We start from the raw sequence: 24,628 nt of genomic DNA, 5'->3' as shown, positions 1-24,628 counted from the left end.
CTTACGAAACAGGATTTGCAATGCAAAAAGTGAATCATGAAGCATCACCTTCACACTTCACCCTTCCTCACGCACTGCTATTGAAGACTGTCTCTCCAACTCACCCACCGCCTCCTACAGCAGGTCAGCGACAGGGCCAGTCGCCCGTTTCTCCATCATCCCTCTGCAGGAAAGGGCTGGTCGTGCTCCCCGAGCTCTGCAAGGAATGAGCTCAAACGCAAGGGAGCCACCCAAGAGCTGCAAGCGCGCCGAGAGCTCTAGACCATGCTGTACAGAGAAGTTGATCTAGGAAAAACGCTTTGGACACGTAGCCACAGCCCAAATGCAGTTCTTCGCCAAGACTGAGGACAATATGTTATTAACTAAAGTTTAATTATATCCACAAACATACATTTCTAGCTGAGGCATACAACTACATCTCTGTAGATCTGTTTGTTCTTCTAGCAGTCCCATTAAGAAATTAGTTTTGTGTTCACTTTCATAGCCCAGAACACACATTTATCTGGTATTAATTTGCTCCTATTTTGTTTCCACAGGAATTTTACTTGTTCCATATTAATTAATTTATGTCAGAAACAGACAACACTTCACAAAGGACCCTCTAATCAGTGGCTAATAAGGGCGGGCTGCAGTACAGCGTTTATGTAACATGGGTAAGATTGTTTTCAAAAGACAAAGCATGGTTTCAAAGAACAAGCTATTGTCTCCCCACGAATCGACTGTGGAAATTAAGTAGACCTTAATTATTACATTTGCAGTGCTTTGTATTAGGTGAGGTCAATTTCCAACAAGTATCATTCCCTGTAAGAAAGACGACTCTGCTTACTTGTAACACATAGACAATGCATTTTTCTCTAAAGAGAAAGTCTGCAGGAAGAAGGAGCCAGCAGCAGACACCCAGCCAGGTCTCTACAGCCGACCAACAGCCGCTACAGCCGACCAACAGCCACTACATGAGCTTCAGCAGGGAAACCCTCCCCTTCTCAGAGACCCACATATTTGACAGTCACATTGAAAGCTGCCCACTCTCCCCACAACAACCCAGTAACCCAACTGCCACAGAAGCAAGGCAAGTAGCTCTGAATATTTTCTCTCTTCCCACACTTCAGTGCATCAGCTGTACGTGCAAGCAAAGAGCACACGCTCCATTCTAATGGAAGAGGCAAAATTCAATTAATGACACCAATCTTTACAAGTCAGCAGAGACTGCAGAAATGGCTCATTCGGGAAATTTTTCTTTCTGAAAGCTTCCGTGCACTATAATAAAGCAACTATTGCAAGCATTTATTTATTAATACAGAAAGATTTATTTATGAGAGACCTGCAATCAGCTTAGCCTCTGAAAGCGCAGCTTGATGTAGCTTAGCCCCTAGCCAGAGTTTCTCATCTGCTTTTACATCAGGAAGCAGCATCCATTAGCTGTCCCTAACCCCGAGGCTAGTTGAGAATAGCCCAGGCGACACCTTGGCACCCCCTTAAGACTCAGGGCTGCCAAAACCAGCGGGCAGCCTGCAGTGACCCAAGCTCCGCTTTTACGCCAAGGCTTCGATACGGTAGAAGGAAAGAGGCTGACTCCACAGGCAAGGAAAGCTGGTGAGGGGTCCAGTTAGGGTGTGTATGACGGTGTTTGTGAAAGGAGCTGGAGAACTGCAGCCTTCCCTTAAATTAGCATGGCAGGCAGAAATATGAAAGGCTGTAAGTGTAAGGTAAGTTACCCAAATCTGCTTTTCTATGAGAGGAAGACCAATTCATATGGCTGCAGCCCAGAAGATGCAATACCAGCACACCGACATGTCTCTGCTGGGCAGAATACCTCCCAGAGCTACCAGCAAGAGGAGCTTTGGCAACAAAAGAGCCACTTGATTTAAAGCAACTGTACTATTAAAGTTAACATTTTGTTCATAATACAGGCTAGCTTATACTTAGAAGAAAGGCAAAGGGAATGGCACAGGGAGCCATTTCAATTCGTAAGAGGCAGTTATTAAGACAACCGTAAGAAACAGGGAAGGGAAGCTTTCCCATGGTTTTGCTACATTATTCCATCATGATTTCACAAAGCCCGAGGAGTCAATAAAAGTGTATTATAGGTCTTCAAGGAAGCAGATCCAGGTACTGCTTTGACTCTCCATTACAAGAGACAAACCCAAACAAAAGCATTGCCCAGTTCCCAAGTATCAGGATCCTAGTCCTCTTCAGCTTGTCCTTTATCACTAGTAAACAGCGATGGTGATAACAGTAAGACCATACAGCTCTCTAGATGGCAAATGCTGCACTGAACGTACCATGGAATTAAGCACAAGCCTTGCCAACACAGAACAAGAGCAGATTTAAAAGCAAGGGCAGTCTTTGCACCAGCAATAGCCCAGGATCATGAAACTGCTTCCTGCTGTCCCACCCCCTGAACTTCCTGCCACCCTGTCCAGGGAAAATGCCTTTGTCCCTGACCGTGACCTGCAGAAAACAGCCATCCGTCCAGGTGTGAGCATTAAGAAGTCCCTGCAGCATTTGTGGTGCTTTGGATTAGGTCATCACAGTGCTGGGACAGTCCCTTCTGTCCAGGTTATCAGAAGTTCAGCTCTGTAGCGCAGTAGTGCTCTACCCACCACAACCTTGAGAAGGAACACCCTCCGTGCCCTGCTGCTTCTGGCTCCTCACAACAAGATCACTGGGAGCAGGCCAAAATTGAGCTTCTGTGTCCTCAGAACACAGGGATGGAGAGAACTGCTCATCACTGCTTCTGACAGAAAACAGCACAATCAATTACAACAGGTGACTTTTTGCATATTAAGTATACACGGAAAAAGATTTTGAGATGTTAACACCTGTCATTGCTGATTCTCCATCAGAGCCTCTTCCCTAAATCCCAGAAAAAAGCATAGGATGCTCAACACAATGGGGACCACCAGCCATAAGGTTGACTTGAAACAAAAAAGAAATGGCTCAAGAAGTTTGTTCCACATGAGGAAATGACTAGAAGGGAGAGGAAGTAGCATCTAAACAGTGCACCTGAAAGCACAGCATCAGACAGCTGCCTAAGAGACCGTACAGTCATAGACAGCTCGGTCAGCCGCTGGTATCACACGACTTGTAATATCTCTGCTGGAACTCAGGTGCTGCACTTTCTTATCCGAGGTCTCATGCACACACGAGTGTGTTCTTGGGCACCCACCTCCACCATCCAGGCGACTACCCCTCCATGAAACATCTCCCTCAGCTCTGCAAACCACAGGAACACCCTTGACTACCACTGCTGCAGCCACAAAAGGGACAAGAGTGCCTACATAATCCTGCAGGGGTGAGCAGCCATGGGGCTGTAACCTCCTGGGGTGCTGGAGAGCCCCTAAGCCACTCAGACAAGAGCATCTGTGCCCATATCCTCTGCTGCCATTTCACGTGGTCGTTTCTTGCCAGCACAGCTGCTGATTAAAGCTTCCACTGACATCTGAAGACTTAAAGGCAAATAAAAAAACCCTACACTACTTAATCTGATTCATGCTTTTTTAATGACTGGAGTTCCTATCATGTGGAAAGCATCTTTTGCAAGGTACTACTTGACCACTGCTGTTCAGAAATGTAAAAAGACTTGCTAATGCTCTGCCTAAACTTCTCACAGAAGTATTTATACCAGCACCCCCCTATTTTTTCCAACTATAATCTAATTCATGTGCCTCTCATCTTAGCTATGGAACAGCATGTTAAATCCAAGATCAGAGCTCATTTAGAATAAATGGAATTGGGCACATCCAGCAAGTCATTCCTGCTGCGACATTTCTACTATTGACAGAGTTATTTCCAGGCCCAGCGTAGGCAGGGAACTGGGAGGACTCACAGGCTTCAGCACAGTCACTGCCCCTCACTGAGGATGCACAGAACAGCCAAAATTTCCAAAGGGACTCTACTGGGTCTAGTCACATGTTAATAGGCATTCTGGCAGCATTTCCCAGAACAACCTTCAAGTTACCTAGAAACATATTCCATCAAAAATAAACCTCAACATAATAAAAAAGAATAAAAAAGAAAAGAGCTTTTACTGGTAGATTGCATTCTAGCTATATACAGAAGAATTAATGGATAAACTAGAGTGATTGATCAAGGGATAGCTCAAATGAATTTTGAGGTTATTTTCTTAGTTCTTTCATAAACACAAATAGTGCTGTCCAAGTTTCCCTTTCCTTGTTCTTTGTTACTCTTCATGAGCTCTTAAGAATATAGCTGAATCCTATGGGCCTCTATAGGACTTAAGAGCACCCAGCGGACCTTAAACACTTAGTAGGTGATGAGGTGAAGTGAGCCCACTGCTCTAGAGTTTAACAGTTAAATCATCCAGAATAGATGCAAATTTCCAATCAAATAAATCAAAAGATCTCCTTCAGCACTGAACAGTTCCTTTTTTTCTCTAGGGCTCCACCCCCATATTCCTTTCTAATCTGAATAAATATGGTATTTGCATCCCCTTCTTTTTTTTTTTTTTTTAAATAAACAACTGCTGGGATGATGCAGAAACAGCACAAAGGATTTTCTTTAGACATTCAGAGCACTGCTCATCTGATTGATTTCAACTCATCATTCTTCATAAACAGAATGTATACACAAGAGCCTGTCAATACATCTGCTTGGTGCATCTTTCTCTCCGCTCACAGCCCATGCCCAGAGGTTAACGCAATCCTGCACTGCAGAACACACCACCTCCACAAGAATTGGTACTTTTCAGCCACCCTCCACTCAAGCTGAGGTGCAATTAGCAGGGGTCACAACCACGCAGCCACACCCCGCCAGAACACTTCTAGTGCTAGGGCTCAGCAGAGGTTATCTCACTGATAACCTACATACACCCTGGGGACATCTGTGCAATATGCACGTCCACACACTGACGATTCAAAGGATGTAACCCAGAACTTGGCTGTAGCACGCGATTTCTCAGCACTGCCTCAGAGAGCTGTGCGAGACGTGCTCTGCTCAGCCTTCAGAAAGGAAGCTGGCCTTGATTTAGAGGAACGTATGTTCTTCGTATAAATGCATACATAACAGCATGCTACTGACCATTAACGATTCCTGGAAATCCATTAACCTTCCTGAAAATCACATTTTCAGCCAAAAGAAACACTTCCAATTATTAAGACAAGGATGCCTATACCATATACCCCAGAAATTAATCATTCTTGTACTCCACTAAGACACGTCACAAGGTAGCCTGCCTCTGGAAAATTAACTGCTATGAGTCAGTCAAAAAGATAAAACAATTGAAGGATTTTCATACATTCTCTTACTCAGGAAGAATCCTCTTTCCAACCCTTCTCTCCACTTGTCAACATTTAGTGGATCTGGCATAAGTATTCAACACATCCTGCTTGTTAGTCTAGTTGGACAGAGACAGTGGAAGTTCCACGGAAAGTTCTACAGCAGGTTCTCTTCAGATCTATAAAGTTTTGCTTTTGGCCTCAGTGGAAGCAGGATTAGATCCTAAATAGGTCCACAGGGAGCTTCAATGGATTTATGAAGACAATACAAGGAAGAGAATCTCAAAGCAGGATAGCGTCATCAGATAATGGTATATTCTATGCAATGAAAAGAAGATAACATCACCCTTATCTGCATTACATCAAGTATCTTTTGCTTCCAAAAGCCCTTAAGGCTGCAGAGTTTTCAGTTACCTTTGCTCCCTCTATTTCCAATAGCATTAACACTCTTCCTTAGAATTCTGCTGCCAGCCACCGCGTGGTCTCTCCGGATATCATGAATTAAATTCTCGTTTCTTCTGACTCCTTCCATCGTTAGAAGGACATTTATCAGGTTAAGCCCAGATTTCTTCCCCTGTCTTACCAGCGGAGTTGTGGATGACTAATCAAAAGACTGAATATATTTTAAAGATCTAATTCTCCCTTCACTATTTATACTAGTCAATGTCACTTTGACACTATTCTGGCTTTCAAGTGCAAAAACTTTCAGACTTAAATTCCCTTTAAAATTAACATGCTCTCATAAGCAGACATGAGTGCTATTCGCTCCATCCTTCCCTCCCCCAAGTTAGCTTCAGCTGTCACCAAAACACAGGTAAGCATTTTCCTTCTTGGGAACTATGTGTTCTTGCAGTTATATTCAGTGGACCAGAAGAGGTCTGGCATCGGAAAAAGAACTATCTGATTCTTGGACTCGCTGCAAGAGAACCTGTCCTTGGCCAGATACAGTTATCACCACCAAGAAGCAAGAATACAGTTAAATTAAAGATGCCCTAAGCAATGAATATTGGCTATACAAAAGTGATCAAGTATCCACCCACTACAGACACAGCTTTGGGGCTCTGGCTGCTCTTTAAAGGGTGTTTCTTCCTGCAGTTATTTGTAACTGTGAGCGAAACACTCACTTTGTAAGTTAGCATAAAGATTTTCAGGATTTCCATAAATGGCTACCACTATTTTACTAAACGGAAAGTAGTCAACAGCTCTTGAGAACCTTTCACATTTGTCGGTTTGTTAGATCCGAACGTGCATTTCAGCTTAATTCAGACTGAGCATGTGAGTCAAGGTCAAATCTACTATTTTTGCCATTATTTGTATTGCCATCTTTCACCTGTATCCCTGTAATTTCTATTTCTGTGCCAAGTCATAAAGAGGGCAATATAGCCTGCAAAAGCAGCTGCACCTCAGACCCACCTTGAGATACTGAACCTGGGAATGCCCCTTTATGTCAGGGGAAGAGACCTGCCACGTTCAGATGGCGAATCCTTCCATGACAATACTTCGACACTGAAGAGAGCACTACCTCTGGGGCAGCAGCGAGAAAAATGTACAAAAAGACAAAACAGATACAAAGCATCTTCCTAAAAATCTGCTCAAGGCAACGGTTTTCTACAGATCATTTCTACCACGGTTTCCATCTTCTGGCTCGCCACATGCAAGCCCAGTCTGCAGGCAGAGAAAGCATCTCTGACCACTTCCAAGGAAGTAATTTCATTATCTCACTTCATTAATTGCCCCTCTCCACCACACGATCCAGGTATGGTAAAAGCAGGTCTGCGAGCACATCTCTTGCTGTCCCCTCCAGGAAGGGTCCTACCTCCATTTCACAGGAAGGGCACCAAAGGGAATTTTATTGAATGTCATGGTGAATTGCATAGCATCTGCTCTGTGCTACGCCCAGGACAACCTTCTCTATAGAGCTTTTCCATGAGGGGTTGTTCATCAGGTCTTATTTTTAAAGAATCTGGGCCAAGTCATCCCTGCTGTAGCTTTAATGACGTCAATGAGCTACAGCAGGGGGGAAAATGGGCCATTATTTTTTATGTCCATATGTCATGTGCCCATTAAAGAAAAAAAATGCAAAAGAAGATCAAGGAAGAAAAGTTATTGAATCAAAAAACTATCCTGCACAGAGAGTAACATCTAGATGTGGAATGTTTCTCTTTTGTTTCTACTGTACATCTAAAAATACACAGTTTATGGAAAAAGAAATACTTCTGCAGTGTCAAGGTATAACGCGAGTTCTGCAATGACAAATTATATTCACATTTTGTATCCTGTTTTGCATAAAAAGTTAAAAAAATCTTTACTAGGAAAAGGCCTCTTCAAAACTCAACAAAAGCAAGCGGCAGAGTTGCCAGCAACTGCTAGTTTCTCCACTGTAAGCCAATATTAATCATACTCTGCATACCACCACCCAGTAGTAAAGCCCAATGGACCTTTTTCTGAGCTCATGTCTTATCAAATCCAAATCACTATTCCACAATATCAAAAGCAAAAAGACAAAATGTAAGTTTAAACCTAAGCAATGTTTTCTGTGTCTATTCAAAGCCTCAAACACCAGCATGGAAAGGGACGCAGCTGAGGAGACCAAGCCTGCCAGATGTAGGACACCAGCTGTGAACAGCAGTAGCAGCCACCGCAACACATCACAGTTCTGTGCTATTTTCAGCAGGCTGAACTGAATCATTTATCTTGAGCGAGTTGCATACACATTTTCCACCCACCGTGCCCCAGACCATCAGGTACTGCCCCAGGCTGCAAGCAGCAACCCAGGGGAGCCAAACCGCAAGGTGCCTCCCAGCCAGTGAGACCTGCAACCAGAACTTCTCAACTCCGGATTTAAAAGCCCACTTAACTGACATTTAAGCATATGAGTAATTTTATTCATATGAACATAGGTAAAATTACTCACCAATATGTTTATAGAGTCATGCCAATATGCCTTGTGAAGACAACAGATTTTTCAGAACCATCCAGGAACAGCAGCAGATCACAGCAGCTTCATGTTCCAGGCCTCTACTTTGTAGAGGACTTATTTCAAAGCTTAGTGGAAGATTCCTTTGAAATCATTGACCCTAATTCTCCAAGTCTCAGCTTTAGTCAACAAGTCAGTCATCTTCGTAAAGGCCTTTTTTCCAATTATTTTCTCTTTGCATTAATGAGTTCTTTTTCCCACAAAAAGCCAGAACAGTTTGGGGGTTTGTTGGGTTTTTTTATTTTTATTTCTGTCCTCCCCGCCCCCCCCCCCCCCCCCCCATTCCAGCACTGGAATCCAAATAACTTGAGATGGAAAACGTGTGACCTCCCAAGCCTTTATTTACAGTATCACAAACCACAAGGGAAGGATCTATCTAAGTTTTCCAGCTGGAATGGGAACAGCAGGGAAAAACGTGCCCTCGTTTTTGCAGCCGTGATATTTAACACATCACAGGGGAGAAAGATGGGGAGGAGGTAGCAGAGTTAGAAGCAAGTAATGATGCCATGGAAATGTCAGATGAAGAGGTCTCAGCCACACAGGTAAGTTTATGTGATTACATCCTTTCTCCCCAGAAACAAACAGAGCTTTCTACATGCAAATGTAATTGCAAAACCAGTCAGACACAGATTAAAGGAGCTACTTCTTGACTTTTACGTTATACAAGACTGTAACATACAGAAGCCTTCTGACTTCACCTGAATTTGTATTAGTGCTGTAATGATCTCTCCTCGTGCCACCATCTCCCAAATTCCTACAACAAAGAGTCCATCAAAACCAGGAAGTCTAGAAACAGCGGAATCGTCCTCAGATATTTAGACAACGCAGACAAACACAAACGAACGAGGTTTAGATCTATAGAAAGCTACTTGCAGCAGGAAACTGTCAGTTTGTGGTTACAACCACACCAGTGTCACAGCTCTTTCCTCCCAGTTAAATACGTATCTCCAAACAGTTCCTCATGTCTAGTGTTTCTCTTGTAAGAGGAGGAAAACAACCACAAGAAAATCTTGCTAGTATTTCCACTAAAAATTTCACGGCGCCAGGAGACAATCATCTTTGAAAAGTGATCCTTCTGTACCTTTCCAAACATTTATTTATGTCCCAGACTGTCAGGTCTAACACAGTTTACCTGTAACTATCTCCCACCTTTATGAGATCCCATTCCCGCCCCTCCCCTTACCTGTCAGCAGCTCCTCCTTCTCCCTGCCTGGCACTGCAACAAGTGCCACACTAACCCACAACCTGTACGCACCGAGATAGGCGAATGCCACAATTGTACTGCTCCGAAACGCTGCCAAACAGGGTTCCGCTCCTTGCCAGTACAAAAGAAGCCATCACAGCTTTCTGAAGTGTTATCACCTTGATCTAACTCACTGTAAAGTGTTTTGCAACACAGTCTATGAAGGATCCAACACGAGGATAGATTTCTCCGCCTTCAGTCAGTTTCCATAAACTCACCCCTTACAGTAAGGGGTACAAATCTCATGTCACAGGTCACACAGTAAGTCCCCTGGTAAGTACAGGATGCAGAAAAAGTAAGCCAGCCCAAACTGGAGTTCATATAAAAAGGCATAGAGCTCTGGAAGGGAAAAAGCTTGTCACATTACACAGCCAGGTGTAGAAATGTACCTAAAAGTCACAGTACAGCATGGCACAGGCACAGACAGGTGCTGCAAGCAAAGCAGGGAGCACTAGAAAGGCATGAGAAGGAACCAACTGCAAAGCAAACCTGTGCTTCCTTTTGACAGGACACCATCCATTCCTTCAGTGATGTGCACAAAGTGTTTAGAGGGGACACCACTTCCCCAGTGCACAAAACTTCTCCCCAGCCCACCTCACATGTTCTCAGGCTAAGGCACCCTGTAATTCCAACTCCTTTCACCTCATCTACTTTCCCCTCTCCTATATATCAGCCTCCTGCCCGACATCAGCTTCTGCCTCTTCTAACAGAGAGAAGCACTCATTCCTCATCCCATCCAGGCTTCTGCAGTTACAGGACCAGTGGAAACATGAAAAGGCAGGGCAGTGTTCCAGGACAGCGTTCCAGGACAGCTAGAAGTAAAGGCTACTGAAAGACAGAGAAGCAGATACCTCCTCATTCTGCATCAGCATCCTCCGTCTCCCCTATCACACTGTTTACCTTGCCGGCTTCTTGTCCAGGTCCCACAGCCATGCTTTGAATATCACAGGCACTTACAGCTTGTGCATGCACACATGCCCCTCAGATTCTGCTCACACCAGGGACTGAGAACACTTTCCTAGATTTTGAAGTAATTCTATGCAAAATACTCCCAGGTATGACTTGTAGAGGAATCTTCTCCCACCATTTTCACTCTGTCCAACAGTTTGGATTCAAAGCCTTTGGGTCTGGAAAAGCAAAAGGCTGCACAGGAATGCTGGCAGAACGAGGGGAAAATTAGCCAGTGCCTACAGCTTTTTCCTGGACATTGCTATTGAGCTTTTTGTTTTCCTAAATGCTGCATTCTCTGACAACACTTAAAACCCATTTTTCTTCCTATGTTCCTTACCTGTCAATCCAGGGACATTACTTTTCTCTAGTGACGCAAGCCGCATGTATTCATTTTGTTGTGAATACAATTCTGAAGGCAGCTTCCCCCCACCTGCCCAAGGAATTAATGAACACTTGGGCACCTCTCTCACCAAAGATCATCAGCCCTCCTAAGTCCTTCAGGCAAATGAAATTGAGCAGAGCCACAGCCCCAGGGCAAAGCAAACCCTAACCACTGCTAAGGATTGCATTTCTTCTTTGCTGTTACCACTAATTCAGAGAAACACACTCTCCTCTACAACAGCCGACAGGGGAGCAAAGGTGGAGTGCGTGACCTAAAGGCAAGGAAGGCAAAGCTCTTGGGGCACAGCTGCTCTCCTCAGCACAGGAGCACAAATCCACAGGGCAATTAATGCCTCTATGAGCATAAACTCCTCTGTTAGAGCTGCTGACAGCAGCTTTTGCTCCCAAGAGACCAGTCTGCAGCTCCTTCAGAGAGCTGTGGTGGGCAGAAGAGAAGCCGCCGGGCTTTCTCCCAAGGAAATCAGGTATCCCACAGAGGGACAAGCCACGGCACTAGTAACAGCCCACCTGGAGAGGATTCAGGAAGGGAAGAGACATGGGGAATGGCAATGAATTCATTGGGAGCCAATTTACCAACAGGAGACAATTAAGGTATTAAAATCACCCTTTGTTTTCAAGGATTTCTGGTAAAGATATTGCATGTTAATACAGAGCTGGTGGCACTGCGGTTTCAGTGTAACTGCTGCGACCCTGAGGTATAAATCCAGAAAAATTAAAAACACCATTTCAGCTTGATAAGTGAACAGACTCTGATCCAAACTCATTAATCCTTTCTCTGTTCTTCCCAGCAATTCATTGCTCTTAAGTAAGAAACCGTAGAGTTTGAGTTTTAGCATCCAGCAGCAAAAATTCAAAGTTGCTATACCACAGTATCACCACAAAGAGAAACATTAGGTTGAGTTAAGAGTTAAAAACACCCTTTCTGACAAGAAAAAAAAACCCCAAGTGGTGAGGAACATACTGGAGGAAAATAGAAAGATGCAAAACTACAGAGTCAGTCTAAAGGCTGAAACCCCATCTATTGAAAATTTCCTGTTCAGCCACTAATTTTGAGGGCAGATTTAAATACTATGATAAATGTTTCTAGAACTCACACACAAGAGGTTTGGTGAGAGCTGGACACATACATAGTGACCCACAAGCAGCACTCCAAAGGCTGCAGCATAAGGGAGTAGCAGGTCCATACATTCATAAAAAGCATACAAATCTCTTCAAATTTACTTGTTAAAAAAGTACCACACATGGTACCCGCTTCCCCATCTACACTCTTTACTGGGGAAATTTTGCATGTCAATCCTCCTGGCAACATAAAGCAAATTAAAAGTTCAGAGGACAAAAAAAGGTAGAAATTAACAACAATTTTCTGGTAGTACCAGAGGCTGCACACTATTTATTTCAATACAAATAAAATGCAACAAGGTTAAGATTTTTTGGGGAAAAAACCCATGCAAGATTTAAATATGCACACAAAAACTTATGTTTGGCTGCACAGGATGTGCAATTTTCTCCCTTTTAATTTATTTATTTGAAAAATATCAAATAAACAAGGATGCCAACTAAGCAGAAAAAGGGAGAGAACGTGTGGGGTTTTTAAAAAAACAGGTTTATTACCAATACAAGTCTATGCAATTTAAGCCAACTATGTCCTGTGACTGCCAAGCCCTTCTCAAAGGCAACTCATACAGCCATTCTTCCAGACTCCATTTTATCGTGTTCCACCCCTGAGCACCTATTCAAGTGGAACCCAAGCTAAGGTTAATCCCCTCTCACCAGCAGCAAGCTAGTACCTGTCAGACTCATTACCATTCTCCCTAGTAACATCTAATTTATTTTTTTCTAATACAGAAGAAAAAGAACAGCCATCCAGCTGAAATGCCAGAACCTACCTTCTGCAAAAAATCTCTCTAGATGCTTCTGAATGCAGGAGGGAGTAAAGACAGCATTGCTGAAAAAGGATGTCACTGTTGGTCCACATGTGTCAACATCCTAGAGAAAGATAAAACACAGTTCCTTAACTGCCATGCCCATGGGAAATCAACAGCAAGAATAAAGCTGCATTATTTTCACAGTTATACCATGCTAATGGCTTCTATGCAAACAACATAAAGCTACAACATTTTATAATTGCACATCAGAGTTTCTCTGCAGACATCCCTCCGGTATGTCAGAAATTCAATACGTGATAGTAGGCGGCAATGAGCACCTCAGGGATTTAAAGTGCGTTCCAAGCCATGAGTCATCTCTAACTCATGGAAATTAAAAATAAAAATAAAATTTAAAAAAGAGAGAGAAGAAAAAACACATGCACGCACGTTGCACTGACCACTCTCATGTGCTCTCTCCATATGAGACCGTAACTTCCCCCTAAAGCGTTTCCCTTTTAAATAGGGTGTTGAACAATTTCCACAAAGGGAACATCATCACAGACAAAACACCACACCGCAGCCTGCTTTCAGCTAGCCTCCCAGACACCAGGCAGGATCCCCCGTTCAAGGGTGGAAGCAGAGCTGGAGCTGCTTGAATAAACCCTGCAAGCCCTTCCACAGCTGGAGGAGCGAGGAGGAGGCATCTCCCATGGCCGCCGCGGAGGACAGTGCTGCCCGGCCGGAGGGATGGCCAAGACAAGGGTGGTGAACAAGTGGCACCCAGCAGGGCAGCCCCAGCTCCCTTCCCACACAGCTCTGGAAACATCAACCCCAGGCAGACCGTTTACACTTCAATTTCCAGCCCATCAGCTACCTGCTTTCCCCTGAGGCTGATTTCTGTCAGGAGAGCTGAGGGCCAGAAGTATAACTTGCAGCCCGTGTGGTTTGTTTCGTTAGGCCACGCAGCTCGTTGCCTTGTGAAGAGTCTCACCGTTTCCTCCGACCACTGGAAAGCTGAACATTGCCTGCCCTGCTGTCCTCCAGGGGACAGCCAGAAGAGAGCAAAGGCTCTGGGACGGAGAAGGGAAGCCGTTCCCCTAACAAGTGACCCACGGGCGGCCAGCACGGCTTCAGGACGTCAGCAGAGATCAGAAGACAGCCCGGCTATGCGTGCAGGGGACGGGGCCTCAGCAGCTCCTGCTCACTCCTGAAAACCACCCCCTCAGATTAAAGCTGCCTTTAACTCCCTGAACACCCCGGCCACAGAAATATTCCGTTCTCCTTCGGGTCAGGAAGGGCACAGTTGTCCTTCCCAGTGGCAGGAGCTGTGTTTTGCATCAGAACACGCACATCTGAGTTCACATCCACACCAAAAAATAAAGCAGCTCCTCAATAGGGACCTCGATCCAAGCCTTCAGACCAGCACCCCCAACTAAAGGGTTATACCAAAAAATTAAAAAAAAAAAACCCACCAATACACTCTCCTCGCTGCACCAAAGAACCTGAAATGCTTGGAAAAAACATTTGATACCTTTAGCTGTGCTACCCTGTTACAGTTAACAAATTTATGTCTTACCAACAATTTGAAAAAAAAAACCAAAAAAACCCAAAAAAAACCCAAAACGTAACTGCTCTTTACTCTTGTACCTTCCTGGACAGCAATTTAAAAAAAATAATAGCGCTGCACAAGTGAGATCCATCCTGGACGAAAAGCAAATGCGAGTAACATTTCAGGACCATTAATCTCAGAGATCTCACCAAGAGCAAGCAGGCAGGCAGTTTAAAAATATATTTAGTCCACAAATGCTTATTAACGTTGAATTGCTGATGCAAATGATTGAATATATATTGAAAGTGAGATGTGGGCTTCCTGTTATTTCTGGAGGGTTTTTAAGTTAACCCATATATTGTTTCCCTGGATTCATTTTTTCAGTACTCTGTTCTGTGAATATATCAGAGGCACTACTGTTCAATTATAATTTTCATGCTTATTTCATTTTCCATAATTGTTAGCCTTTCATAAGATACATTATCTCTAAACTGCTAGTGTTGCAGAGCAGCTTCATTTTATGTGATCTTAATTTGCAGAAGATTTTTTTTAATACCTTTTGCAATTAATGTATTGATTTATATTGTGGTGGACTTGGCAGCGCTCGGTTGACGGTTGGGCTCAGTCTTAAGGTCTTTTCAAACCTAAACGACTCTATGATTTGCTGATTCACAGCTAAGCCAGTTGCACAGAGCCCAAATGCCACTTCTGCTTTCCCAGGCTGGGTTTAAGAAAAAAAAAAAAAAAAGCTGAAAGTGTCGAGCATCAACACTTTCTCAACATTTGCTTAACTTATGTCAAAACCTTCTGTGATGCAACTATTAGATGTGGAACTATCTGACCTGGAAAGTACAGGTCCAGTCAGTAGTCCTGTGGTTTAGGAGTCTGCTTTGAGTTTTCAAAGCGAGGGGGTTCCACACACCAGGTCTGGCTCACGTACAGCTTTCCACTGTGGCCTCAAAGCAGCCACCACACATCTGCATCACCACATGCAGAGCACAGGGAACAAGTCCTGCCACACAACGGTCTTACAGCATTTGCTTCGCTTTGCCAGGCACTTGGAGAGTTGAAAGCACCAAGTACGAACAGCCAACCTGATCCAACCATCCACGATCAGCTGCGACTCAGTATTTGTCACACACATACACAGATGCAGTTGTCTTACACACTCACTAGATGCCATTCCTTGAAGTCCCCCAAATCTGATTGCAATGTGCTACAAAGCTGAATCTTAGTTTTCTTTTCGTTCATTGACTATCGCTCTTGTTCCCAATATTAATACAGTCAAGACAAGATCATAAATAAAATGGACTCTGCAGGCTGACAACAAAATTAACAGTGCAAATCATTGCTACTTTTAAAATTACATCTTTAAATCAACTGAAGAAAAATATTACAAGATTTGATAGATATAAACCTGTCAAGAATCTGTGCGCGTACTTTGGGGCAGAATTAACCCACTAAATTCTGAAGGAATCTTTTAAGTAAAAAAATTTTCATAAAGGGAAATTTAAATTGTTTCTTCCCCCCATGTTATATACAATGTGATGATTTAAAGCCCAAAGGATCTTCTCTCTAAATTACCTATTCAAATCTGTAGGACGGAAATCTATTTAAATACAAGATTTTAATCTTGCTTTGCATGTGAACTGTTAAAATGATTTTTCCAGGAAAGCAAGTGTCTCATTAGTCCTTTTAGCTATTCTACCATACTGATCTGCAAGTAAACAAAAACCCTCACATTACCTTTCTTTTTAAAAAGGATTAGTTATATCTACAAGTTTTTTTAACCCTATATACATCTAGTCTGATTGAGTCTTGCCACTGTTAACACAATAATTCACTCATCAAGTGCATCAGGATTTGTCAGTATCTATTCTACATTTGTTTTGTAAGCCAGACAAGTTTCTGTAGAAGCTGGATATGCCAGACAACATCCTCTCAAAAGAAGCGTCCACTATAACCTACAGTTAAGCAAATAACTTCTAAAAATCTGTTGGCCCAGAGCCCCGGTCCCTTGCACTGCCTTTGCAGAGCAGAGCGCAGCTCTCTGCGTCAGCAGGGGCCTGGACTCACGGTGTCAGAAGGAGTTTCGCTGTTCAGCTGACCCACTGCGGCAGCAATCCCGAAAGCCTCACTGGGGAACTTGGGCAAACCTGGAAAAGCAGACACAAAGCCTCCCCCATTCAAGAGGATCAATCTTCCTATCTGCTTTATTCTTTTTTTGTTTCAGTGTTGGGTTTTTTCCTTTTCTGTAGATTGGGGAAGGATGACAAAACTTCTTGTTTTCAGTGAAAATAAGAATAAATGGTCTGAAACAATTACTCCAAACAGAGATACAGAGTTCTCTACATGCTTGCTAACAATACTGAAATCAAAAGTGATTAAAAGCAAAAACATATCAGAAAAACAGAAACTGAAAGTACTGTATTTAGGAAAACATAAATACCAGCATTTTCTCTACAGTAAACACTGAAAGTTAAAGGTAATTAATACCATCTAGGCCATTACCACATATTTATAGAACTTGTTTTCTGGAATAATCATACACAAGTCACCTGGACTATATTCCCAAATCATCACTTTTTAAAGTCACTGCAGTTTGCAGAGGCCTCACTGATGCTATTAATTTGCTTATTTTCACATGTGAGAACAGATTACAATACAAAAGTTAAACTTAAAAACTGTCAGTTTTAAGCCTCTTTTAGATTGCTACTAATTAACCCTGTCTGCATTTCAGAAACATTTGGTGATAAGTGGTAATCAAATATATAGTTAAAACTGTTTCTATTTATGATGCTACTGGATTGCAGGAGACTTTAGCATTATTAAACAAGGGACACATTTGTCCCAAAGCAAACCACCAGGAAAAAGCAACCCAACAAGCACATTGAGAAGAGAGAGTTAATGCAAGACTTCCCTAAAGGCTAGAAGAACATTTTTATTATGGGTGATTTGCAAAGACGAGCAACTTTACAGACTTCCTCCCTTCCTCGAAGGGCTTTCAGGGAAGCACCTCTCCAAGGAAGTCTCTGGGCATCAGAGCAGCTCAGAATCAAACCCATGCAAAGACCAAGTCTGGTATCGGAACAGCAGGAAAGCAAACTATAGCTATTAGCAGACAGATTCACATGCAAATACATTTTGCAAGGAGGAAGAGGTGCCACCCAGCTGGCGGTAAGCAGCTCATTTTTAGCACAAACGCTGAAAACACTATGTGACACTAACAGAACTGGCATTTACCTTTCCACGGAGGACGATTCATTACAAGATGCCTTCTGCTGGCTTCTGAAGGCTTCTCTGCTTAACTGATGTGCTGCGCTCCACTTCTCAATCTTTCCTCCTAAGAGGTACCATCATCACCGCCACCACTAAAACACTTTATATTGGTGGGACAGGCAGAGTTCCCACCTCACCATTACCCGAACAAACACACTTGGTGATGACCACAGACCAGAACACACTGGCCCCACGTCCAAGATCAGAGCCCTGTCGAGCAAGTGCAAAGATAATAGAAAAAGAGATTCACGTGCTGTTTCTGCAAAGTCAGAGACAGTGACAGCACTATCTTGCAGGGATAAATGAACTAGCAAAATTGTTCCTAGCGAACACCACAGCTGTTTTAGCTCAGCCTACTGCTTTTGCACAATCTGCATTAGTAAATACTAAACCCTAACAAGTGTCAGCTGTGGTCAAGCACTGCATGGCCGTGGTTTGGAAGCATCAGTTTCAGGCCACGGGTAGTCACAAGAGTCCTTTTATCCTCAGAGAAGGTGTTTTCTGTTCTCCTACCAGTTAGTCACCCTCAAACAATAAGGGCATGTAAGTGAGCAACTGAAAAGCAGCAAATTGGAGAGAAATAAAAATCCTGAAGAACTCTGTAGGCAGAAAAACAGGCTCTAGGATGTGCCAGGAAATTAATTAACATGCAAGATAAATGCAGCAGTTAACTAGAAAATATGAGCAGCTCTGAAAGGCACCTAAACCATTTTCCCCTATCTGATGCTTGTAGCATCTGGACCCTCCGAAGTCCCCCTGGGGTTACATTCCTTAAGGAGCACTGGATCCTGGCCTCACTGCAAGCAGCCAGACCCAAGGGGAAGGGAGAAAAAGCAAACAGCAAAATGTTGCCAGAAAGCTGCCTGGGTTCTGGATCTTGCTGTAGCTATAATGAGCTTTTCATTTGCAAAGCCTTCTCCTTCCTTTCTTAAAAGTCATTACTCCCTTATATGAAATGGGAAGCATTACAACCCTGATTGCTCTGATGAGGCTGCCAGAAAAATACATTAAGGAAAAAAAAAAAAAAAACAACCCAACCTACACACTATATGCAACCTTACAAGACTTTTATGAACCTCCCATCAGTCTCTGTAAAGTGGGAAATCACATTTAACATCACACAACAGCAGTTGCAAGCTGTTCTCGACACCTCCAGGACACCTCACCTTCCCAGACAGAGGATGACCTCCTGCCTCTGTGGTGGCATCCCAGAATCTGCGAACAGCCGCATCTGCTCCATGCTAGTACGGTATTGTTTTGAGGGAGGCAGCTACAGATTCAGATCTGAAAAATCAGCGTTTATAAGCATCCATTTAGAGTAAAGCTTCAAATTCCCCTCCAAGAGAAGTATAACCTACAAGATTTTTTTTTCCAGGACCACAAAAGTACGGGGGGACGGGGACAGGATGACTGACACCCAGAAAAAGCCTCTTGGTGGGTTCAGCACCTGTGTATGCAAAAGGCGCTTTATCTTTTATGCATGACATGCTTTCCCCCCTGTGAAGACTTCTAAGTGAATCAGTTAGACAGGGCCTCTACAGCCTGCTTTTAGGAGGACCTTTTTTTTCAAAACATTATTTTAATTCAACCATTTGATTTATATTACTTTCCAGTCATTTCTAGCTAAGTATATTTCAAGCAGAAAACTCTGCATCAGCTTTCACCTTGCCCCTTTCCCATATAAATGTGGCAATTAGCACAGAAAAATTAGTCAGCTATGCAGTATTTCACCTTAAATAAAGCAGCTCAAGAAATAATACGCCATTTAATTGGTAGTTGACAGCCAGGGAAGAAACAAAGTGTCTCAGTAACATGCTTAAAGAGGGTTTGAAATCCATTGGTAGACCTTGATGGAAGCCTGTCGTTGTCAATGGAGCCCGCAATCCCTAATTGCTCAGTACTGTGCTTTTATTCTCTGTTTTATCAGAGCTCATCTGCTGATCAATGAGGAGTCCCATGGAATAGCACTCTGAATTTCAATGTCAACACAGCAGTACCATGGTAATGATCGAAAATATTTACATATTGCCTCATTGATCGTGGGGTGTTCTTTTCCAACCATCTGGCTACTGGGCACTGATTTTTTTAATTTTGTTTTATTTTTAGGGCTTTAAATAGTTGTCAAGCAGGTCAGTTGAACGTCTTTACAGCTAACATTCAGCATTCCACCTGAAACAGGTTCTCCTGTTATTTTTAACCCAGAACATTAGCAAAAGCATTAATCAATTTCATCCCATCTCAGGGAGGGAGCAAAAAATAATTCTCTTAATGAGGACAAAACCCAGAAAAACAACAAACACCTGCTCCGTGCTTACCAGAATGATGCGCCAATTCAGCTACAAGGTCTCATTTTTAATGTGACTCGAGGGTGTCAACATTTTGACAACAGATGAGTCAAATGGAAATATGTCATTCACTCTGCGCTTGTTGCCAGCCTCGAGATAGAGGAACCCTGTAGGGGCTGCTTTTTCCACCTCCAGATGGAATACCTCATGATAACGGCAACGCTAAGCCCCTGGGCTCTGCAGCGTTCGCCTGTGTTTATACTGCCTTTAGTAACTGCTCAAGTTATCAAAGCCAGGCGGTTCAGGCCAGCTGCTGCCATACAGCCTGCAAGGATAAAGCTTAAACAAGCACCAGTTAGTGTCCTTTGCCTTCCCCCGGCCGAGTCTGTGCACCCAGAGATGCACCCAGCTTGCCCTTGGCTGTCACCGGCAGGTGCGCCAGGCTGGGTACACCTCACCTGGCCATCACCTCTGGCACTCAGCGGGGCCAGAGATACCTGCCTGGGCTACATAAAGCAAGGAACTGCGGTGAGAAACAGGACTGAACCTCAAGAAAATCCAAACGAAAGCACCAAGCACCTCTCCACAAGGTGCTCCGAGCACCAACATCTTGCACTCCCCCAGCACAGCACAAGCAGCTTCAGTTAACTCTTGCCTCGCTGTTCCCAGGTTTCCATGTAAGAATATATTTTTTAAAAGCTTTGAAAAGCTCACCTGCATGCATTCTTCTAGGAAGCTTAAGAGCAAGTTAAACAAAATACGCAGGAAAGACTGACATCTACAAGTCTGCTGCAAGAGATGTCTGCAGAACTTTCAACAGGAATATTAAAAAAGTGGTTCTCGAACAGCTGAGAAACTGATGTCAAGGGTTTTTTTAGCAGCTCCAAACCTGTTCAAAATCAGAAGCTGACTCTCCTGGCTGCTGGTAACATAAACTTGATTTAAGAAGAACAGGAGGTCTATTAGTCAAATTATACTTGGCCTTTAAACCAGGAATAAAACCACTCTCAACACAGTTTAGCTGATGATTTTGGTAACAACGTGTAAGATAAAACAATACCTCTTTTTTTCAGTTCTACTTTTGTAACAAGGAATAAAACACAAGTTCTGTCAGCAAAATGACATACGGACAACAAAAGACAGGGCAGCTCTGACATACCTATCTTTGATAACACAGATACCTCATTAGACAAAACCTCCCTTTTATGCCAAGCTCCTTTTTCTGCTGGGGCAACTGTATGAGGGAGAGGGACAGAAGCAGGACACAAGGCGGCTCTTTCCCCTCCATCCTCTCCACCCAGATGTTTTTGCAGTCATGACGCAGATCCGGCTCTTGACCTAATGAGGTCCACTGAAGGAAAAGCACCTGCGAAACATGGGGAGCAGTTTTCCTTACAGCTTTGCATAAATAGTTATTGCTGTTAGAAACCAGTTTATAAATAACTCTGAAAAGTTTTACTCTCCAGAGCCTTCTCCCCTGCACCCTGACACAACAATGCTGCATTTCCAACACTACTATTTCTGTCAGCAGAGCATCAAGGGGAGATACCAAGGCGCATACCCTCAGCAAAGCAAGTCCAACCATGTCTTGCTCTTCTAAACAAAACGATACATTAAAACTGAGAAGCCAGAGCCACACACAGAAACTACTAAAAAAGTTCAATCCTTCAAGTAGGCTTGTCTTTCCCTCACAGGAAGGTAGGGTGTTAGATAAATGTGCCTTTTTGAAAAGCCTATTTATAGGCATTAAATGTAAGCAAAAGGCGGCATTAAAAATTATTCCCCAGTCCCAAAACAGACAAAAGACACATTACGTCCGCACCAAACATATTTTTGAGACTATTTGATGGGAGACGTTTACCATCTGTTAAAGTTAAAACCTGGAACAATATTTTACAGTCCAGGTACAGGTTAGACAAATAACAGGTCCCAAGAGTCTGGATAAACAATGCTAAAAAACAAGGGAGAGAAGGAAAACAAAACTAGCTATCTGCTCTTCTCCATCAGCTTGCTTTGGGGAGCAGAAGCCTAAAAGCACCATGCTAGCCCTACTGAAAAAAATAACAGCCTCCCTGGAAACAAGGAAGACAGAGCAAAAGTGGAGACAGAAAACTCTGGGATTTTCACTGTCTCTTTTATCAAATTGTAACCTGCAACTTTTCAGATGTCTGCTACTGGCTTACCCTTACTTAAAACAGGAGCAATCCTCCACCCTTCCTTGTAAAGAGCACTGAAAGTCAGCCACAGAGAGTGCTACTGAGGAGATGAGGATGGCAGAGAAAAAGCAAGCGAGAGGCCTTCCTCCCCCTTCTGTTCTTTTCCACAAAATATCTCAAGAGTTATTTACATACTCGTATCCTGAACTCCCCCTCCAGTTTCACAGTTTGCAGTTAACTCTGTGTTCTGCTGGAGATAACACATGTTTAGCTCTCAGCATGTTTAGGCTAGAACACCCTCTGAACATAACGCCAGGTCACCAAGCCCACGGAGGGAGGTATTTCCAGATGCAGAGACTGGCTGCAAGATAAGACAGAAATACCAGGCTCCATCTCTCCACCACCCTGAAGAAATCAGCCTACTCAGTGAAGGAGACAACTAAACAGCTTGGCAACGCCTACAAGTGGTGCTCAACCTCAGATCCAGTGAAAAGATGTAAATATTTAGATTTCAATTTCATCTGATACGATAAATATAGAATGTCTATTTCCTTCTTTTTTAAAAAAAATCAACATTAAAATAGGTAAGCGAACCACATAGAGAAAATGATTCTGCAGTGTTTCCACCTTTAGGAGGAGGTTCTTAAAGTTATGGTATTTATCTCGAAACAAATTACAGTCACAAGTGAAGTCACTGCTATTGAGTTGTCTTCTGACGTATATAAAACATAATTACATGTCTATATATAAATACACCCATAAAATTGTTTTGCTGTTCATTCCAAACATCTAGCGGCTGATGGCAGTGCTTTATTTTTTTTACCTCCTAAGAAATGCCCATGGCCCTTCAGGGCTCCCTGTGGAGTGATAACTCTGACTCCAACCCAAATCATCTGAAAAAAGCCCCAGAGCGAGCCACCAAGTCCTGAAGCAGGCTCCTTACAACGAACCCATGCAACACACAGCATCAGCTGCACTGGTTTACCACGGCTGTACTATAAAAACCTGAAGCCCTTCCATAACCTCTTAAAGCACATAATGGAATTAAGGCCCCACTACACATCCAGAGTTAAGTCACGCAAATATCAAACTTCTCTGGAGCTGGAGATAACGCAGCTGCACCCTTGAAGCGCCAACATATTTTGAAGTGCTCAACGCGCTGACGTGATTACACACTCCCACCCTCCGCATCAGTTATTGCACCGTTAAAGCAAAATGCCTTCTCAGGTCACTGCTCCCTGAGTTAAGTCAGCTAGTATGCTTGAATTAGTGTCCCAAAGCTCTGCGATCATTATGCAAGTGCCAGCAAACCACACAAATCAGAGTTAACTTCCCTATCCCTTACAAGAATTGCTGCTGCGATGACTAATTACGAAACTTTTAGCTGTTCATGATTACCTTTCCCAAGTGATCCTAGTTACACTGCAACGATCAGGTGTGCCTTCCCAGCAAACGACCTCTTGTTTCATTACTGGATTGTCTGGACCTCTGCTCCCCCCACCCATGGCGAGATGACAGAACCCGGTGGAAAAACCCTGAGTAGCAATCCCAGTATCTGGTCCCTGACAGGAGAAAGAGCTGTTTAAACAAACAGGGAAGTATGAGTGGCAAATCACTCCTCCTAGTCGCATCAAGGGAGTCTCTCCAACTCACCTAAGCTCAGCTGCCTTCCTGCAGAAGAAAGTTTTAAGATTCTGGCTTACACCATCACAGCACTCACCAACCTCAGCTGTCCAAACACAACAAAGTCAGGATGGCAAAAGCTGCACAGAGTCCTCGCTATCCAAGATACTCGGTGCTCAGGGGTTGGTTTTTTGTGAAAAAAAAAACAGAGGTCCACAAGAATGCAGATTTCTGGATGCTGCAGCTCTTCAAATCTGTCTGAGCAAGACGCTCTGGAGGCTGTTTAAAAGCCAGAAGAAAAAAAAAAAAAATCGAATTTGGAGTCCTCAAAAGCACTAGCTCAGTAAGAAGCTGAAGATTAGCCTTTGCTGCTGAAGGGTTGTGGGAAGCCCCAGCACTCCTCAGGGTGCCCACACTCCTACCCAGACAGCTGCCTTCTGCCCAGCACATTCCTTACTCAGAAGAGGTGTTTGCTTCCCGATCCTGCCCTCCGTGGCGTTGCAGCTGCAGTCAGAGCGCTGGCATGTGCCCTCCTGCCTGGCAGCAGCCCGGAGGACGCCGGAACAGTGACCCCGACACCTTCACTCCTGAAGTTGGGAGCACCCTGCCAGGGCTGGCGGCTTCGCTGTAGCTTTCCACACCCTTCACTGACCCAAGCTGCATTAAACCACCCAGGATAACCGTATCCTTGTTACCAGCCCTCGCGTATGGAAGCCCACGTGCAGGAGATGCTGTCTGCCCTCTCATTTCCCCTTCTGGATGGTCTTTGGTTGCAAACCAGCACCTCCTTGCTGGGATCTCCTCAGATGTGCCCAAGCTCTCCGGGGCAGGTTTTAGCCCTACGCTTATTTGATTTTTTCCTGCTCTTTCATGGCAAATCATGCAGCTCCCTGCACCCACATGCGCTCAATAACTATTCATCTCTACTTGCCTAAGCAACCTCTTATTTCTTCTCCCCTCTGATCCTGATCCTGTGTCACACACACTCAGGAAGGGTTGCAGGAATGGGAAGCAGCTGTCTCCAGGCAGTGCCATCTCTCAGGAGGTCCCCTGGATCTCCA

The 24,628-nt window shown here is 43.7% G+C and overlaps 1 protein-coding gene across 14 annotated transcripts in view; it reads right to left on the bottom strand.

Moving 5' to 3' along the window:
• The window catches only part of PITPNM2 (phosphatidylinositol transfer protein membrane associated 2), a 141,406-nt gene that overhangs the window by 112,403 nt on the left and 4,375 nt on the right, over positions 1–24,628 (bottom strand). For 13 of the 14 annotated variants that reach the window (XR_008819414.1, XR_008819423.1, XM_056324178.1 and 10 more), the window contains exon 2: positions 12,697–12,796. The gene's annotated coding sequence lies outside the window, so the exon portion shown is untranslated. Of the gene's footprint in view, positions 1–12,696; positions 12,797–17,467; positions 17,489–24,628 lie in introns of those variants that run through there. The other variant, XM_056323549.1, reaches the window with a different exon arrangement.

This window comes from Falco biarmicus, chromosome 1 (genome assembly GCF_023638135.1).
Source record: "Falco biarmicus isolate bFalBia1 chromosome 1, bFalBia1.pri, whole genome shotgun sequence".
In the NCBI taxonomy this organism is placed as follows: Eukaryota; Metazoa; Chordata; class Aves; order Falconiformes; family Falconidae; genus Falco; species Falco biarmicus.
Note: the sequence above shows the minus strand (reverse complement) of the source record. Positions and strands in the feature narration are given on the sequence as shown.